Raw genomic sequence first — 16,923 nt, forward strand, 5'->3', positions numbered from 1 at the left:
TTTATGTACAGTATATAATATATATTTGGTATAGTTTGATATTTAATGTACACTATATCATATATATTTGGTGAAATTTGATATTTTATGTACAGTATAAAATATATGTTTGGTGAAATTTTATATTTTATGTACAGTATATAAAATATTTTTGGCATCCTTTGATATTTTTGTACAGTATATAATATATATTTGGTGTAGTTTGATATTATATGTACAGTATATAATATATATTTGGTGAAATTTGATATTTTAAGTACGGCAAATAATACATATTTGGTGAAATTTGATATTATATGTGCAGTGTATAATATATGTTTGGTGAAATTTGATATATTATGTACAGTGTATAATATATATATGGTGAAATTTGATATTTTATGTACGTTATACAATATAAATTAGGGGAAATTTGATATTTTACGAACAGTATATAATATATATTTTGTGTAGTTTGATATTTTATATACAGTAAATAGTATATATTTGGTGTAGTTTTATATTTTATGTACAGTATATAATATATATTTGGTGTACTTTGATATTTCATGTACAGTATATAATATATATTTGGTGTAGTTAGATACTTCATGTACAGAATTTGATATACATTTGGTGAAATTTGATATTTTATGTACAGTATACAATCTATATTTGGTGTAGTTAGATACTTCATGTACAGAATTTGATATACATTTGGTGAAATTTGATATTTTATGTACAGTATGCAATATATATTTGGTGAAATTTGCTTTTTTATGTACAGTATGTAATAAATATTTTGTGAAATTTGATATTTTATGTACAGTATATAATATGTCTTTGGTGAAATTTGATATTTTATGTACAGTATATAATATATATTTGGTGAAATTTGGTATTTTATATACAATATATAATATATATTTCGTGAAAGTTGATATTTTGTGTACAGTATATAATATATATTTGGTGTAGTTTCACATTATATGTACAGTATATAATATATATTTGGTGTACTTTCATATTTTATGTACGGTATATAATATATATTTAGTGAAATTTTATATTTTATGTACAGTATGTAATACACATTTTTAAATTTTGATATTTTATGTAGAGTATAATATATATTTGGGGAAATTTGATATTTTATGTGCAGTATATAATATATATTTGGTGAAATTTTATATTTCATGTACAGAATATTATACATAAGTGGTGAAATTTGATATTTTATGTACAGTCCGTAATATATATTTGGTGAAATTTGCTAATTTATGTACAGTATGTAATAAATGTTTGGTGAAATTTGATATTTTATGTAGAGTGTTTAATATATATTTGGTGTAGTTTAATATTTTATGTACATTGTATAATATATATTTGGTATAGTTTGATATTTAATGTACAGTATATCATATATATTTGGTGAAATTTGATATTTTATGTACAGTATAAAATATATGTTTGCTGAAATTTGATATTTTATGTACAGTATATAAATATTTTTGGCCTCCTTTGAGATTTGTTGTACAGTATATAATATATATTTGGTGTAGTTTGATATTTTATGTACAGTATATAATATATATTTGGTGAAATTTGATATTTTATGTACGGCATATAATACATATTTGGTGAAATTTGATATTATATGTACACTGTATAATATGCATTTGGTGAAATTTGATATATTATGTACAGTGTATCATATATATATGGTGAAATTTGATATTTTATGTACGTTATACAATATAAATTTGGGGAAATTTGATATTTTATGTACAGTATATAATATATATTTTGTGTAGTTTGATATTTTATATACAGTAAATAGTATATATTTGCTGTAGTTTGATATTTTATGTATAGTATATAACATATATTTTGTGTACTTTGATATTTTATGTACAGTATATAATATATATTTGGTGTACTTTGATATTTTATGTACAGTATATAATATATATTTGGTGTACTTTGATATTTTATGTAGAGTATACAATCTATATTTGGTGTAGTTTGATATTTCATGTACAGTATATAATATACATTTGGTGAAATTTGATATTTTATGTACAGTATGCAATATATATTTGGTGAAATTTTCTTTTTTATGTACAGTATGTTATAAATATTTTGTGAAATTTGATATTTTATGTACAGTATATAATATATCTTAGGTGAAATTTGATATTTTATGTACAGTATATAACATATATTTGGTGAAATTTGGTACTTTATATACAATATATAATATATATTTGGTGAAATTTGATATTTTGTATACAGTATATAATATATATTTGGTGTAGTTTCACATTATATGTACAGTATATAATATATAATTGGTGTACTTTAATATTTTGTGTACAGTATGTAATATATATTTAGTGAAATTTGATATTTTATGCACAGTATGTAATACATATTTGGTAAAATTTGATATTTTATGTACAGTATAATATATATTTGTGGAAATTTGATATTTTATGTGCAGTATATAATATATATTGGGCGAAATTTTATATTTTATTTACAGTATATAATATATATTTGATGAAATTTGATATTTTATGTAGAGTATATAATATATATTTGGTGTAGTTTAATATTTTATGTACAGTATATAATATATATGGTATAGTTTGATATTTAATGTACAGTATATCATATATATTTGGTGAAATTTCATATTTTATGTACAGTATAAAATATATATTTGGTGAAATTTGACATTTTATGTACAGTATATAAAATATATTTGGCGTCCTTTGATATTTTTTGTACAGTATATAACATACATTTGGTGTAGTTTGATATTTTAGGTACATTATGTAATATATATTTGGTGAAATTTGATATTTCAAGTACAGCATATAATACATATTTGGTGAAATTTGATATTATATGTACAGTGTATATTATACATTTGGTGAAATTTGATATATTAAGTACAGTGTATAATATATATATGGTGAAATTTGATATTTTATGTACGTTATACAATATAAATTTGGGGAAATTTGATATTTTATGTACAGTATATAATATATATTTTGTGCAGTTTGATATTTTACATACAGTTAATAGTATATATTTGGTGTAGTTTGATATTTAATGTACAGTATATAATACATATTTCGCGTACTTTGATATTTTATGTACAGTATATAATATATATTTGGTGTACTTTGATATTTTATGTACAGTATATAATATATAATTGTTGAAATTTGTGATTTTTTGTTCAGCATATGATATATATTTGTTGAAATATGATATTTGATGTACAGTATATAATATATATTTAGAGTACTTTGATAGCTTATTTACAGTATATAATATATATCTGGTGTACTTTGATATTTTATGTACAGTACATAATAAATATTTGGTGTCGTTTGATATTGTATGTACAGTACATAATATATATTTGGTGAAATTTGATATTTTATGCTCAGTATATATGTTTGGTGAAATTTGATATTTTATGTACAGTATATTATATATATTTGTTAAAGTTTGATATTTTATGTACAGTATATATTTGGTGAAATTTGATATTTTATGTACAGTATATGATATATATGCTGTAATTTGATATTTTATGTAAAGTACAAAATATATATTTGGTGTACTTTGAGATTTCATGTACAGTATATAATATATATTTGGTGAAATTTGATATTTTCTGTACAGTATATGATATATATTTGGTGAAATTTTATATATTTTGTACAGTATATAATATGTATTTGATGAAATTTGATATTTTATGTACAGTATATAATATATATTTGGTGAAACTTGATGTTTTATGTACAGTATATAGTATATATTCGGTGAAATTTGATATTTTATGTACAGTGTATATCTTTGGCGAAATTTGTTATTTTATGTACAGTATATAATATATATTTGGTGAAATTTGATATTTTAAGTGCGGCATATAATACATATTTGGTGAAATTTGATATTATATGTACAGTGTATAATATACATTTGGTGAAATTTGATACATTATGTACATTGTATAATATATATACGGTGAAATTTGATATTTATGTGTGTTATGCAATATAAATTTGGGGAAATTTGATATTTTATGTACAGTATATAATATATATTTTGTGTAGTTTGATATTTTATATACAGTAAATAGTATATATTTGGTGTAGTTTGATATTTTATGTACAGTATATAATAAATATTTGGTGTACTTTGATATTTTATGTACAGTATATTATATTTGGTGTACTTTGATATTTTATGTACAGTATATAATATATATTTGGTGAAATATGATATTTTATGTACAGTATATAACATACATTTGGTTAACTTTGACATTTCATGTACATTATATAATATATATTTGGTGAAATTTGATATTTTATGTACAGTATGCAATATATATTTGGTGAAATTTGCTTTTTTATGTACAGTATATAACAAATATTTGGTGAAATTTGATATTTTCTGTACAGTATATATCTTTGGTGAAATTTGATATTTTATGTACAGTATATATCTTTGGTGAAATTTGATATTTTGTGTACAGTATATAATATATATTTGGTGCAGTTTCACATTATATGTACAGTATATAATATATATTTGGGGTACTTTCATATTTTATGTACAGTATGTAATATATATTTATTGGAATTTCATATTTTATGTACAGTATGTAAAATATATTTGGTGTAGTTTGACATTTTATGTGCTGTATACAATATATATTTGGTGTACTTTGATATTTTATGTACAGTATATAATATATATTTGGTGTACTTTGATATTTTATGTACAGTATATAATATATATTTGGTGAAATATGATATTTTATGTACAGTATATAACATACATTTGGTGTACTTTGACATTTCATGTATATTATATAATATATAATTGGTGAAATTTGATATTTTGTGTACAGTATATAATATATATTTCATGAAATTTCATATTTTATGTAGAGTTTATAACATATAGTTGGTGAAATTTGTTGTTTTATGTATAGTATATAGTATATATTCAGTGAAATTTGATATTGTATTTACAGTAGATAATATATATTTGGTGAAATTTGATATTTTATGTACAGTATATAATATATATTTGGTGAAATTTGATATTTCATATGCAGTATATAATATATATTTGGTGTAGTTTGACATTTTATGTACAGCATATAATATATATTTTTTGAAATTTGATATTTCATGTACAGTATATAATATATATTTGGTGAAATTTGATATTTCATGTACAGTATATAATATATATTTGGTGAAATTTGATATTTTATGTATAGTAGATAATACATATTTGGTGTAGATTGATATTTTACGTGTAGTACATAGTATATATTTGGTATAGTTTGTTATTTTATGTGCAGTGTATAATAAATATTTGGTGAAATTTGACATTTTATGTACAGTGTATAATATATATTTGTTGAAATTTGATATTTTATGTATGGTAAATAATATATATTTTGTGAAATTTGATTTTTTTACAATATATAATATATATTTGGTGAAATTTGATATTTGATGTACAGTATATATATTTGGTGTAGTTTCATATTTTATGTACAGTATATAATATATATTTGGTGTACCTTTATATTTTATGTACAGTACATAATATATATTTGGTGTACTTTGATATATTATGTACAGTATATAATATTTATTTGGTGTACTTTGATATTTTATGTACAGTATATAATATATATTTGGTGTACTTTGATATTTTATGTACAGTGTATAATATATATTTGGTGTACTTTGATATTTTATGTAAAGTATATAACATATATTTGGTGTACTTTGATATTTTATGTACAGTCTATAATATATATTTGGTGTACTTTGATATTTCATGAAGAGTATATAATATATATTTCGTGTAGTATGATATTTCATGTACAGTATATAATATACATTTGGTGAAATTTGATATTTTATGTACAGCATGGAAAATATATTTGGTGAAATTTGATATTTTATGTACAGTATATAAAATATATGTGGCGTCCTTTGATATTTTATGTACATTAGGTAACATATATTTGGTGTAGTTTGATATTTTATGTACAGTATATAATATGTATTTGGTGAAATTTGATATTTTATGAATGGTGTATAATACATATTTGGTGAAATTTGATATTATATGTACAGTGTATAATATATATTTGGTGAAATTTGATATATTATGTACAGTGTATAATATATATATGGTGAAATTTGATATTTTGTGTAAGTTATACAATATAAATTTGGTGAAATTTGATATTTTATGTTCAGTATATAATATATATTTTGTGTAGTTTGATATTGTATATAGAGTATATAGTCTATATTTGGTGCAATTTGATATTTTATGTACAGTACATAAATATTTGGTGTCGTTTGGTATTCTATGTACAGTATATAATATATATTTGGTGAAATTTGATATTTTATGTTCAGTGTATAATATATATTTTCTGAAATTTGATATATTATGTACAGTATGTAATATATATTTGGTGAAATTTGCTATTTTATATACAGTATATAATAAATATTTGGTGAACTTTGAAATTTTATGTACAGTATATAATATATATTGTGTACTTTGATATTTTGTGTAGAGTATATAATATATATTGGTTGTACATTGATATTTTATGTACAGTATATAATATATATTTGGTGTAGTTTGATATTTCATGTACAGTACATAATATATATTTGGTGAAAGTTTATATATTCTGTACAGTATATAATTCATATATTTTTTGAAATATGATATTTTAAGTACAGTATATAATATATATTTTGTGTACATTGATATTTTATTTACTGTAGATATTATATGTTAGGTGTACTTTGATATTTCATATACAGTGCATAATATATATTTGGTGAAATTTGATATTTTTTGTACAGTATATAATATATATTTGGTGAAATTTCATATTTTTGTACAGTATACAATATGTATTTGATGAAATTTGATATTTTATGTACAGCATATAATATGTATTTGGTGAAATTTGATATTTTATGTACAGCATATAATACATATTTGGTGAAATTTGATATTTTATGTACAGTATAAAATATATATTAGCTGTACTTTGATATTTTGTGTAGAGTATATAATATATATTGGGTGTACATTGATACTTTATGTACAGTATATAAAATATATTTGGTGTAGTTTGATATTTCATGTACAGTACTTAATATATATTTGGTGTAAGTTGAAATTTTATGTACAGCATATAATATATATTTTTTGAAATATGATATTTTATGTACAGTATATAATGTATATTTGGTGTACTTAGATATTTTATGTATATTATATAACATATATTTGGTGTACTTGGTTATTTCATGTACAGTATATAATATATATTTGGTGAAATTTGATATTTTATGTACAGTATATAATAAATATTTTGTGAAATTTGATATTTTTTGTACAGTATATAATATGTATTTGATGAAATTTGATATTTTATGTACAGTATGTAATATATATTTCGTGAATTTTGATGTTTTATGTACAGTATATAGGATATATTTGGTGAAATTTGATATTTTATGTTCAGTATATAATATATATTAGCTGAAATTTGGTATTTTATGTACAGAATATAATATATATTTGGTGCAATTTGATATTTTATGTACAGTATATAATATATATTTGGTGTAGTTATTTTATATACAGTATATAATATATATTTGGTGTAGTTTGATATTTCATGTACATTATATAATATATATTTTTTGAAATTTCATATTTTATGTACAGTATATAATATATATTTGGTGTTGTTTGATATTTTATGTACAGTATATAATATATATTTGATGAAATTTGATATTTTATGTGCAGTATATAATATATATTTGGTGTACTTTCACATTACATGTACAGTATGTAATATATATTTGGTGCACTTTTGTATTTTATATACAGAACATAACATATATTTAGTGAAATTTGATATTTCATGTACACTACATAGTTCATATTTGGTAAAATTTGATATTTTATGTACAGTAAGTAACATATATTTGGTGAAATTTGATATTTTATGTACAGTATATAATATATATTTGGTAAAATTTGATATTTTATGTACAGTATATAGTATATATTTGGTGAAATTTGATATTTCATTTACAGTCTGTAATATATGTTTGGTGAAATTTGCTAATTTATGTACAGTACATAATAAATATTTGGTGAAATTTGATATTTTATGTACAGTTTGTAATATATATTTAGGGAAATTTGCTAATTGATGTACAGTAAATAAATATTTTTTGGAATTTCATATTTTATGTACAATATATAATATATATTTGGTGAAATTTGATATTTTATGTACATTATGTAATATATATTTGGTGAAATTTGATATTTTATGTGCAGTATATAATATATATTTGGTGAAATTTAATGTTTTATGTAAAGTATATAACTTATATTTGGTGTAGTTATTTTATATACAGTATATATATTTGGTGTAGTTTGATATTTCATGTACATTATAAAATATATATATTTTGAAATTTGATATTTTATTTACAGTATATAATATATATTTGATGAAATTTGATATTTTATGTACAGTATATAATAAATATTTGGTGAAATTTGATGTTTTATGTACAGTATATAATATATATTTGATGAAATTTGATATTTTACGTACAGTATATAATATATATTTGGTGAAATTTAGCATTTTATGTACAGTATATAATATATATTTTGTGAAATTTGATATTTTACATACAGTATATAATATATATTTGCTGTACTTTCATATTTTATGTGCAGTATATAGTATATATTTGGTGAAGTTTGATATTTTATGTACGGCATATAATATATATTTGCTGTACCTTCATATTTTATGTACAGTATATAGCCAATATTTGGTGTAGTTTGATATTTCATGTAGCGTATACAATATATATGATGAAATTTGATATTTTATGTACAGTATAAAATATATATTTGGTGAAATTTAATATTTTGTGTACAGTATATAATATATATTTGGTGTAGTTTGATATTTTATGTATAGTATATAATATATATTTGGTGTAGTTTTATATTTCATGTATATTATATATATTTTTTGAAATTTGATATTTTATGTACAGTATATAATATATATTTGGTGAAATTTGGTACTTTATGTACAGTATATATTATATATTTGGTGTAATTTCATATTATATGTACAGTATAAATTATATATTTGGCGTACTTTGACGTTTTATGCACAGTATATAATATATATTTAGTGCAATTTGATATTTTATGTACAGTATATTATAAATATTTGGTGAAATTTGATATGTTATTTAAAGTATGTAATATATACTTGGTGAAATTTGGTAATTTATGTACAGTATATAATAAATGGTGAATTTTGATATTTTACGTACCATCTGTAATATATATCTGGTGAAATTTGCTAATTTATGTACAGTATATAATAAATGGTGAAATTTGATATTTTATGTACAGTATATAATACATATTTGGTGAAATTTGATATATGTACATTGTATTATATTTAGTGAAATTTGATATTTTATGTACAGTGCATAATATATTTTAGGTGAAATTTGATATTTTATGTACAGTCTGTAATATATATTTGGTGAAATTTGCTAATTTATGTACAGTACATGATAAATATTTGTTGAAATTTGATATTTTATGTACAGTGTATAATATATATTTGGTGAAATTTGATATTTTATGTACATTATGTAATATATATTTGGTGAAATTTGATATTTTATGTACAGTATATATTTGGTGAAATTTGATATTTTATGTACAGAATATATTTGGTGAAATTTGATATTTTATGTACAGTATATAATATGTATTTTGTGAAACTTGATTTTTCATGTACAGTGTATAACATATATGGTGAAATTTGATATTTTACGTACAGTATATATCTTTGGTGAAATTTGATATTTTATGTACAGTATATTATAATTTGGTGTAGTTTGATATTTTATGTACAGTATATAGTATATATTTGGTGTTGTTTATTTTATGTACAGTATATACTATATATTTGGTGAAATTTGATATTTTATGTACAGTAGAATATATATATTTGGTGAAATTTTGTATTTTATGTACAGTATATTATATTTGGTGAAATTTGATATTTTATGCATAGTATATAGTATATATTTAGAGAAATTTGATATTTAATGTACAGTAGATAATATATATTTGGTGAAATTTGATATTTTATGTACAGTATATAATATATATATGGTGAAATCTGATATTTTATATACAGTGTATAATATATATTTGGTGTACTTTCATGTTTTATCTACAGAACATAATATATATTTGGTGAAATTTGGTATTTGATGTACAGTATATAATATATATTTGGTGAAATTTGATATTTTATGTACAGTATGTAATATATATTTGGTGAAATTTGATATTTTATGTACAGTATAAAATATATATGTGGTGAAATTTGATATTTTATACACGGTATATACAATATATTTCGTGTATTTTCATATTTTATGTACAGTATATAGTATATATTTTGTGAAATTTGATATTTTATGTATAGTACATAATATATATTTGGTAAAATTTGATATTTTATGAACAGTATGCAATGTATATGTGGTGAAATTTGCTATTTTATGTACAGTCTATAATAAATATTTGGTGAAATTTGATATTTTATGTACAGTATATAAAATATCTTTGGCGAAATTTGATATTTTAATTACTGTATGTAATACCTATTTGTTGAAATTTGGTGTTTTATGTACAGTATATAAAATGTATTTGGTGAAATTTGATATTTTATGTACAGTGTATAATATATATTTGGTGTACTTTCACAGTATATGTACAGTATTTAATATATATTTGGTGTAGTTTCATATTTTATGTACAGTATATAACATATATTTAGTGAAATTAGTTATTTTATGTACAGTATATAATATATATTTGGTAAAATTTGATATTTTATGTAAAGTATGTAATATATATTTGCTAAAACATTATATTTTATGTACAGTATATAGTATATAATTGGTGAAATTTGATATTTTATGTACAGTATAATATATATTTCGTGTACATTAATATTTTACTTACAGTACCTAATATATATTTGGTGTTGTTTGATATTCTATGTACAGTATATAATATATATTTGGTGAAATTTGATATTTTAAGTTCAGTATATAATATATATTTGGTGAAATTTGATATTTTATGTACAGTATGTAATATATATTTGGTGAAATTTGATAATTTATTTACAGTATGTAATATATATTTGGAGTAGTTTGATATTTCATGTAAATTATATAATATATATTTTTTGAAATTTGCTATTTTATATACAGTATATTATAAATATTTGGTGGAATTTGATAATTTATGTACAGTATATAATACATATTTGGTGAAATATGATATTTTATGTACAGTACATATTATATATTTTGTGAAATATGATATACGTACAGTATATAATCTAGGTTAAATTTGATATTTTATGTACAGTATATATTTGGTGAAATTTGATATTTGATGTACAGTATATAATATATATTTGGTGAAATTTGATATTTTATGTACGGTATATAATACATATTTTGTGTACTTTGATATTTTATGTACAGTATATAATATATATTTGGTGAAATTTGATATTTTATGTACAGTATATAATATATATTTGGTGTAGTTTGATATTTCATGTACAGTATATAATATATATTTGGTTAGATTTGATATTTTATGTAAAGTATATAATATATATTTGGTGAAATTTGATATTTTATATAGAGTATATAATATATATTTGGTGTACTTTCACATTATATGTCCAGTATATAACATATATTTGGTGTACTTTCATATTTTATGTACAGTGTATAATATATATTTAGTTAAATTTGATATTTTATGTACAGTATATAATACATATTTGGTAAAATGTGATATTTTATTTAAAGTATGTAATACATATTTGGTGAAATTTGACATTTTATGTACAGTATATAATAGATATTTGGTGAAATTTGATATATTATATACAGTAAATATATATTTAGTGAAATTTGATATTTTATATACAGTCTGTAATATATATTTGGTGAAATTTGCTAAATTATGCCCAGTATGTAATAAATATCTGGTGAAATTTGATATTTTATGTGCAGTATATAATATATATTTGGTTTAGTTCGATATTTTATGTACAGTATATCATATATGTTTGGTGAAATTTGATATTTTATATACAGTAGATAATATATATTTGGTGAAATTTGATATTTTATGTACAGCATATAAAATATATTTGGTGTCCTTTGATATTTTATGTACAGTATATAATATATATCGTGTAGTTTGATATTTTATGTACAATATATAATATATATTTGGTGAAATTTGATATTTTATGTACAGTATATAACACATATTTGGTGAAATTTGATATTATATGTATAGTGTATAATATATAAGTGGTGAAGTTCGATATTTTATGTACAGTGTATAATATATATTTGGTGAAATTTGATATTTTATGTACGGTATAGAATATAAATTTGGTGAAATTCTATATTTTAAGTGCAGTATATAATATATATTTGGTGTAGTTTGATATTTTATGTACAGTATATAATATATATTTGGTGTAGTTTGATATTTCATGTACATTATACAATATATATTTTTTGAAATTTGATATATTATGTACAGTATACAATACATATTTTGTGAAATTTGATATTTTATGTACAGTATATGATATATATTTGATGAAATTTGATATTTTATGTACAGTACATAATATATATTTGGTTAAATTTGATGTTTTATGTACAGCATATAATAATTTGATGAAATTTGATATTTTATGTACTGTATATATTTTTGGTGAATTTTGATGTTTTACGTACAGAATATAGTATATATTTGGTGAAATGTGATATTTTAGGTACAGTATATAATATATATTTCGTGAAATTTGATATATTATATACAGTGTATAATATATATTTGGTGTACTTTCATATTTTATGTACAGTATATAATATATATTTTGTGTAGTTTAATATTTTATGTACAGTATATAATATATATTTGATGTACTTTCATATTTCATGTACATTATATAATATATGTGATGAAATTTGATATTTTACGAACAGTATATAGTATATATTTCGTGAAATATGATATTTTATTTTCGGTATATAATATATATTTGGTGAAATTTGATATTTTATGTACAGTATATAATATATATTTGGTGGACTTTGATATTTTATGTAGAGTATATAATATATATTTGGTGAAATTTGATATTTTATGTACAGTATTTAATATATATTTGGTGTACTTTCATGTTTTATGTACAGTATATAATATATATTTGGTGTACTTTCATTTTTTATGTACAGTATACAATATGTATTTGGTGCAATTTCATATTTTATGTACAGTATATAATATATTTGATGAAATTTGATATTTTATGTACAGTATATAATATACATTTAGTAAAATTTGATGTTTTATGCACAGTATATAATATATATTTTTTGAAATTTGATATTTAATGTACAGAACAAAATATATATTTGGTGGACTTTGATATTTTATGTAGAGTATATAATATATATTTGGTGAAATTTGCTATTTTATGTACAGCATATAATATATATTTGGTGTACTTTCATATTTTATGTACAGTATATAATATATATTTGGTGTACTTTCATATTTTATGTACAGTATATAATATATATTTGGTGTAATTTCATATTTTATGTACAGTATATTATATATTTGATGAAATTTGATATTTTATATACAGTATATAATATATATTTAGAGAAATTTGATGTTTTATGTACAGTATATAATATATATTTGGTGAAATTTGATATTTTATGTACAGTAGATAATATATATTTGCTGGACATTGATATTTTTTGTAGAGTGTATAATATAAATTTGGTGAAATTTTATATTTTATGTACAGTATATAATATATATTTGGTGTACTTTCATATTTTATGTACAGTATATAATATATATTTGGTGTAATTTCATATTTTATGTACAGTATATAATACATTTGATGAAATTTGATATTTTATGTACAGTATATAATATATATATGGAGAAATTTGATATTTTATGTACAGTATATAATATATATTTGGTGAAATTTGGTATTTTATGTACAGTAGATAATATATATTTGGTGGACATTGATATTTTATGTAGAGTATATAATATATATTTGGTGAAATTTGATATTTTATGTACAGTATATAATATATATTTGGTGTACTTTCATATTTTATGTACAGTATTTAATATATATTTGGTGTAATTTCATATTCTATGTACAGTATATAATATATTTGATGAAATTTGATATTTTATGTACTGAATATAATATAAAATATATATATTTAGTGAAATTTGATATTTTATGCACAGTATATAATATATATTTTGTGAAATTTGATATATTATATACAGTGTATAATATATATTTGGTGTACTTTCATATTTTATATACAGTATATAATATACATTAGGTGTAGTTTCATATTTTATGTACAGTATATAATATATATTTGATGTACTTTCATATTTTATGTTCAGTATATAATATATGTGATGAAATTTGATATTTTACGTACAGTATATAGTATATATTTCGTGAAATTTGATATTTTATGTATGGTATATAATATATATTTGGTGAAATTTGATATTTTATGTACAGTAGATAAAATATATTTGGTGGACTTTGATATTTTATGTAGAGTATATAATATATATTTGGTGAATTTTGATATTTTATGTACAGTATATAATATATATTTTGTGAAATTTGATATTTTATGTACAGTATATTATGTATATTTGGTGTAATTTGATATTTTATGTACAGTATTTAATATATATTTGGTGTACTTTCATATTTTATGTACAGTACATAATATATATTGGGTGTACTTTAATTTTTTATGTACAGTATACAATGTATATTTGGTGTAATTTCTTATTTTATGTACAGTATATAATATATTTGATGAAATTTGATATTTTATGTACAGTATATAATATATATTTGCTGTAATTTGATATTTTATGTACAGTATATAATATATATTTTTTGAAATTTGATATTTTATGTACAGTAGAAAATATATATTTGGTGGACTTTGATATTTTATGTAGAGTATATAATATATATTTGGTGAAATTTGCTATTTTATGTACAGCGTATAATATATATTTGGTGTACTTTCATATTTTATGTACAGTATATCATATATATTCGGTGTACTTTCATATTTTATGTACAGTGTATAAAATATATTTGGTGTAATTTCATATTTTATGTACAGCATATTATATATTTGATGAAATTTGATATTTTATGTACAGTATATAATATATATTTAGAGAAATTTGATATTTTATGTACAGTATATAATATATATTTGGTGAAATTTGATATTTTATGTACAGTAGATAATATATATTTGGTGGACATTGATATTTTATGTAGAGTATATAATATATATTTGGTGTACTTTCATATTTTATGTTCAGTATATAATATGTATTTGGTGTAGTTTCATATTTTATGTACAGTATATAATATATATTTGATGTACTTTCATATTTTATGTACAGTATATAATATATGTGATGAAATTTGATATTTTACGTACAGTATATAGTATATATATCGTGAAATTTGATATTTTAGGTACGGTATATAATATATATTTGGCGAAATTTGATATTTTATGTACAGTAGATAAAATATATTTGGTGGACTTTGATATTTTATGTAGAGTATATAATATATATTTGGTGAAATTTGATATTTTATGTACAGTGTTTAATATATATTTGGTGTACTTTCATATTTTATGTACAGTACATAATATATATTTGGTTTACTTTAATTTTTTATGTACACTATACTATATATATTTGGTGTAATTTCTTATTTTATGTACAGTATATAATATATTTGATGAAATTTGATATTTTATGTACAGTATATAATATACATTTGCTGAAATTTGATATTTTATGTACAGTATATTATATATATTTTTTAAAATTTGATATTTTATGTACAGTAGAAAATATATCTTTGGTGGATTTTGATATTTTATGTAGAGTATATAATATATATTTGGTGAAATTTGCTATTTTATGTACAGCATATAATATATATTTGGTATACTTTCATATTTTATGTACAGTATATCATATATATTCGGTGTACTTTCATATTTTATGTGCAGTGTATAATATATATTTGGTGTAATTTCATATTTTATGTACAGCATATTATATATTTAATGAAATTTGATATTTTATGTACATTATATAATATATATTTAGAGAAATTTGATATTTTATGTACAGTATATAATATATATTTGGTGAAATTTGATATTTTATGTACAGTAGATAATATATATTTGGTGGACATTGATATTTTATGTAGAGTATATAATATATATTTGGTGAAGTTTGATATTTTATGTACAGTATATAATATATATTTGGTGTACTTTCATATTTTATGTACAGTATAGAATATATATTTGGTGTAATTTCATATTTTATGTACAGTATATAATACATTTGATGAAATTTGATATTTTATGTACAGTATATAATATATATATGGAGAAATTTGATATTTTATGTACAGTATATAATATATATTTGGTGAAATTTGATATTTTATGTACAGTAGATAATATATATTTGGTGGACATTGATATTTTATGTTGAGTATATAATATATATTTGGTGAAATTTCAT

This window comes from Gorilla gorilla, chromosome 16 (genome assembly GCF_029281585.2).
Source record: "Gorilla gorilla gorilla isolate KB3781 chromosome 16, NHGRI_mGorGor1-v2.1_pri, whole genome shotgun sequence".
Taxonomy (NCBI): domain Eukaryota; kingdom Metazoa; phylum Chordata; class Mammalia; order Primates; family Hominidae; genus Gorilla; species Gorilla gorilla.